We start from the raw sequence: 6,570 nt of genomic DNA on the forward strand, positions 1-6,570 counted from the left end.
AGAGATTGAGGAAGATACCAGGAGATGGAACAACCTCCCATGCTCATGGATGGAAGAAGTACTATTGTGAAAATGATCATCCTACCAAAAACAATATATAGATTCATTGCAATCCCAATCAAAATCCCCATGACATACTTCACAGAATTAGAAAAATCCATCCTTAAATTCATGTGGAGGTACAAAAGACCCCAGATAGCCAAAGCAACCCTGAGCACAAAGAGCAACGCTGGGGGGATTACTATACCAGATCTCAAAGTATACTACAGAGCCATAGTCATAAAAACAGCATGGTATTGGTGCAAAAACAGACACATAGATCAATGGAACATCATTGAAGATCCAAACACACAATTTCAGCCACCTGATATTTGACAAGGTGCCAAGAACATACAATGGAGGAAAGACAGCATCTTCATCAAATGGTGCTGGTAAATCTGGATCACCACCTGTACAAGAATGAAACTAGATCCTTATCTTTCACCTTGTGCAAAAGTCAACTCCAAATGGATCCAAGTCCTCAATGTGAAACTGGAAACCCTGAAACTATTAGAAGAAAATATTGGCAGTAACTTACAAGATATAGGTGTAGGAAAGGATTTTCTAAATTGGACAGAATTTGCTCAGGAATTAAGGTCAGCAATCAACAAGTGGGACCTCATTAAACTAAAAAGCTTCTGTACAGCAAAAGAAACAATCAAAAAAGTGAAGAGAAAACCCACAGAATGGGAAAAAATCTTCATCAGTGACACATCTGACAGAGGTTTAACATTCAGAATACATAAAGAACGCAAAAAATAAAGAATTAAACCAATGACCCAATTAAAAGATGTGCTGAAGATCTAAACAGAGAGTTCTCAAAGGACAAAATAAAGATGGCTATGAAACATTTCAAAATGTGTTCAACATCATTAATTAGGGAATTGCAAATTAAAACCACCCTAATGTATCACCTTACCCCAATCTGACTGGCTAGGATCTGGAGAACAAATGATACCAAATGCTGGTGAGGATGTGGAGAAAGGGGAATGCTCATTCAGTGTTGGTGGGATTTCAAACTCGTGCAACCGCTATGGAAAACAGTGTGGAGAACTCTTAAAAAATTAAAATGAACCTACCATATGACCCAGCTATACCACTCCCTGGCATATACTCAAAGGACTTATCCTATTGTAGAGACACTTGTACAACCATTATTGTTGCTGCTCTTTTCACAATAGCTAAGAAATGGAAGCAGCCTAAATGCCCCTTAACTGACAAGTGGTTAACAAAAATGTGGTATATTTACACAATGGAGTTTTTTTTCAGCAGTAAAGAAAGATAAAATAATGAAATTTGCAGGAAAATGGATGGATCTAGAAACTTATAGTAAGTGATATAACATAGAGTCAGAAAAAGAAACAACATATGTTCTCCCTCATATGTAGATCCTAACACCAAATACTTTTAAATTCCATGTCCTTTTAATAAGATGATGATGTACAGCAGTCTCTTCTGCATGAAATAACTACCATCATCATGACTTCAGCTGTGCCCGAGAGCTAAACATAGTCACAATTGGGCTTGTTGACGGTTGTGCTCATTCATTGAAGGAGGGCCAAGCAGGGTCATTGGACCCTCACTGGACCATCCAGCCACTCTTCCCAGCCAGTTGTATGTAATTTGGCTGTAATCACACATGGTCTCCTGGATTTGGGGAGGGCTAAAATATACAATCTGGAGAAGGCTAGGAAGAGAAGGCATGACCCATGCTGGGTAAAGGCTTTTCAGTGTGCATACCCTCAGGTCATACATACACCTCAGCAACCCCTCAGTTATCTCAGTAAGTAAGCTCAGTGAATTCATTGGTTTCCCAGTATAATTTTAATCAAACATTGGCTTGACACTAGAACCTTAAAAGAAAATAAGCATTGCTTAGTATCCCCAGGAAAAGAATTCTCACAACAGATGGAAAATTTATTTGTTAATGCTATTATGTCTCATAATTATTAAAAAAAGAAAATGAGAACGTAAAAGATGTTAAAAGGATATGGGAATGGAGATATTTTCCAAAATAGAAAAAATGAGAGCCCAAGAAAGTGATGAAGGTCTGTGTAGGTTTGTTTTGATATATGAAGGATAAGACAAGAATAATATACACATAATCTTAAAATTTCTAAGGTCATAGTTTAGTCAACTAGTTTAAGGAGCAAAATATATATCTAGACAAGGTTTATTTGAGACTTTTTGGTTTTTTACCCAAGCTTTATCTACATAGCACATTGTGGGTCTCTCCTTCCCCTCGTGGGCCATTGGCCACCAACACACGAGAACAAAAGGAGCAGAAGCGACAAACGGGGTCAGGAAGGCCAGTGAGCACGGATGGAAAAAACCTTCTGGGGAGTCATATTCGGTGATACAGTTCCATTTATTCAGTGGGGGTCAGAGAGAAATATAGTGTGGAGGCAGCAGCCAAAGCTTCAGCTGATAGGTGCTCACAGTATGCTTTATTTACATGTGGTAGGGGGATCATCTGGCTATAGGGCAATGCCTAATTATCATATAGAAAAAACCTGGGGGCAGTTTTATTGCCCATAACTATGCCAAAGTTCATGTTCCAAATAAGGTCAGGCATCTGTACTTGGAGGCACTTTCCAGATAAGTCAGGTAGAGAACAGGAGGCACCCACTGAGAAAGGGAGTCCTCCACATGGCACCTAGCTCCTTAGAGCTATCTGGACATGGTGGACTGCAACCTTAGTAGCAGGGTCCCCCAATAGCACATGGTAATTAAAAGTACTAGACTGGTGGAACTAACCTTATTGGATGTTTAACAGCCATACTTTGAGGCCTATACTAATCTGGTGAGAGGGACTTAAAGGGCAGTTTTTGCCCCTTGCCCTCCAAGGTCGACTAAGTTCCAGGGGATTATGGAACATCTCTCAAAATGTCCTGTAACTGTGGTGAGTCCTCTTGTTCATGGAGGCCATGAAAACCCCATGAGATGGACTTGAACCAGTGTCCAGTCTACAAAGAGGAGAGTCAACTCAGAGGAAGCATCTCATTCATGCTTCCAAGTGAAGCCAGACATGTTCGAGCAGAACATTTGACTTACCTTCACATAGATGGAACTGGTAAAAGAAAGGAGCCAGGGGCTCCTCCCAAGCTCATGTGACCCTGAGGAACAGATCCTCAAATGACCTTAAGTGTAAAAATAAATTGACTTATTTGGGGCAACTATATGGTCTTAAACACCCAAAAGAAAAATATAACAAAAGAGTGAAGTCATCAGTATATTTCTTTAAGAATTCCAGGGATTACACTTCCCAGACATTAGGCTTAAATCCATATAAAAAGCTATTTAAACAATTATTTCTCATTGATGATTTTGTTCCTAATAAGAAAGTGCTGCTTAGATGTAAGACTTCAAATCTTGGTATGCAACACTGTAATGCCCACCTGTAGCTAAGGGAGACAACTCGTTATTGTTCTAAAAGGATGGATAAATTTGTTTTCTCCCCTTATCTAAAAGACTTTGAGAGGGAACTGACACTGATTCTAACCACTTCAACAGCTATCAAAATACCTGAAAGCAAATCCTGAATCCATCACTCGAGTCCACCCTTGGCAGACAAAACAAAAATGAGGAGGAACCCACTAGAAGGATGCTTTTGGAAGCCCTTGTCAAGAAATTCCAATGGACTCTCCTATGAACTTTTGAAAATTGCCCTGTTGTGACTTTTTTCTAGTTCCCTGCCTAGAACTTGCAATGCTAATTACTCTTGCCTTTACTTCTCCTTCACATCTCCTATTCACCAGTCAAGGACTTTTTTTCCCCCTAGGGAAAAGAGTTATGCTATTTGGGAGTCTTTTAGATAGACCCACTGAAGAGGTACTCCAAATGCCTCACCCTGCGTCCATGTTCAGCATGGAAGAAGCCAGAGCAGTCTGTGTCCTGATTCCCCAGCCGCAAGTTGGGTAACCTCTTCAGAGGATGGTATGATAAGAATAGGAGGTAGGAACTGGATAAGCAGTTAGGGAAAAAAGACCCCAATGAAAAGTAGCCAGTTTCTTGGCTAGAACTCACAATGTCCTTGGGCCTCTTAGCAACATAGTCCATTCTAAAGACAAAAATGTCTAAAGTATTTGGGAGCTTTTATCTAAACCTTAAAAGATTTTAGGATTACCTCTTCAGAGGGGGGGATGTTAGAGTAGCCAAAAGCTCCATAAAAAAAAAATAAAATAAAAGAAGAAAGAGTACATGAAGTTAACAGAAAAAAAGTCATGGGGAGATATGGGAGGAGTTGGAGGGGAGGGAGTGGGCATGGATTTGATCAAAACACCTTATATGCATGTATGAAATTCTCAATAAATTATTTTAAAATATACTAAAAATAGTATAAAATACTCTGAAGGAGCAATACAAATGCAGGGCTTAAGGAAGACTTTCTGGTAGGGGTTGCTTTGGGGCTGGGTTTGAAGGAGGGCTAGAATTTAGACCTATTAGAAGATTGGTGTGGTGGCTCACACCTGAAATTCCAAGGAAGGCAGAGACAGAATGACTGCTGTAAATCTGAACCCGGTCTGGTCTCCTTAGTAAGTTCTAAGCCATGCAGGACTCCATAGAAAAGAATTAGAAAAACAAGGAACTTTTTAATGTGCCTTTCTATCTAAATTTAGGGGCAAAATGTGTAGGTCCAAGTCAGACCATGTGCTGACTACATGATGTAAGCAAGGTGTCTAAAATTTTCAAAGATATATTTCTTCACTGATAAAATAAGATCTGATGATTCCAATCCTTCTCATAAGGCCATTGTGAGTTTCAATGGCATAAACATACAACAAAATATCATTTTTTGCTTATAAGAGAATTTACAAGTCCAGTTGCGACAGACCCTCCTCTATAGCATCAAAATGGCTCTTTGCACTGTCCAGAACATTCATTAGTTGCATTTCTTTTGTTGTTATTTTGTTTTGAGACAGGTTCTCCCTGTAGCCAAAGCTGGCCTGGAACTCACTATGTAGACCAGACTGGCCTTGATCTCACAGGGATCTGCCTGCCACTACTTCCTGAGTACTGGGATTAAAGGGGTATACCACCATGCTCTAACCACTTGATTTATCCAGGGTATTTTTTAGCTCATTTATTTGTTTTTGCATTTATTTATTCATTTATTTTACATGTGTGCTCATGTGTATGAGTTCGTGAATGTGTATGTAAAAATCAGAGACAAATAGTTTGGAGTCTGTTCTTCTCTTCCACCATGTGAGTGCCAGGGTTCCAGCTCAGGTCACTTGGCTTTGGCAAGTGCTTTTACCAGCTGAACCATCACTCCCAGCCCTCTTTTCATTTTTTTCAGACAGGTTTCACACTGTAGTTCAGGTTGTGTTTGAACTTTTGGTGATCCTCCTGCTTCTGCCTCTGGAATGCTAGGAACACAGCCACGAGCCACCATGCCAGTTTATGCAGTTGTGATTTTTGGTTGGCTTGTGTTTCTCTCTCATCAGACATGCTCTCTGAAGGCTCTGTGAGTTTTGCTTTCTATCTGTGTCCATTCCTAAATGGTTTCTATGGTGCGGTCCCAGTACAGATGCAGATGCACAGAGTTGAACAGAAGCCTTCCCTCTTCCGAGAGAGGACTCTAGGGAAAAGGAGCTAAGGCATAAAAATGATGTGGGAGGGGCTGGAGAGATGGCTCAGTGGTTAAGAACACTGGTTGTTCTTGTAGAAGACCCAGGTTCGAATCCCAGTACCCACATGGCAGCTAACAACTGTCTGTAACTCCAGTCCCAGGGGATCTGACAGCCTCTTCTGACCTCCGCGGCATTGCATGACATGGGTGCACTTACCTACATGCAGGCAATACACACATACACATAAAATAAAAATAAATTTAAAAAATTAAAAAAAATGATGGGGGAGGGGAGTACAAGAAGCAGAGCAACATTACTATGCACTATTGCAGTTACAACTGAATAAAAAACCCTGACTCTTAAAAAATTAGTTTTTAAGAGTAGGCCTGAACTCAAGAGGACAATTGTTCCCCCATATCTCTATAGGAACTGTCTGTGCCCTGGAATGTGCTGCTGGAACTGTGTGTCTGGAGCTGTCTAGATCTGTGTCCTTGAGTCAGGCCCCACTCATGTTTTTATTCAAAATGGATTCTCCAGGTTCAATCCAGGAAGTACAAGTTTGGATCCACTCTTTATCCACGCATTCTCAGTCCTCATGCTTTCAATGACGATGGATGTGCTGTCCTTCAGCACTTTGATATATTGATACCTACATTCACCAACTTTTTGGGTGGAGTACCAAAATGAGGTTCTCAGGAAATAAAATCAGGTGCCCAGGTCAAAAGACACAAGAGCACATGGTTTCGCCAGTGTTAAGAGTCATTATGGGTGGGAGAGATGGCTCAGCGGTTAAAAGCACTCACTGCTCTTTCAGAGGACATGGGTTCAGTTCCCAGCACCCACATGGTGGCTAACAACTATCTGTTTACATGTACTTACGTACATGTAAGCAAAACACTTACATGTAAAAATGTAAAGTTTTGAAAAAGAATTAGTTCAGATTATATATATATATATA

The sequence above is a fragment of the Nannospalax galili genome, unplaced genomic scaffold, assembly GCF_000622305.1.
Source record: "Nannospalax galili isolate Female #2095 unplaced genomic scaffold, S.galili_v1.0 scaffold33, whole genome shotgun sequence".
Taxonomy (NCBI): Eukaryota; Metazoa; Chordata; class Mammalia; order Rodentia; family Spalacidae; genus Nannospalax; species Nannospalax galili.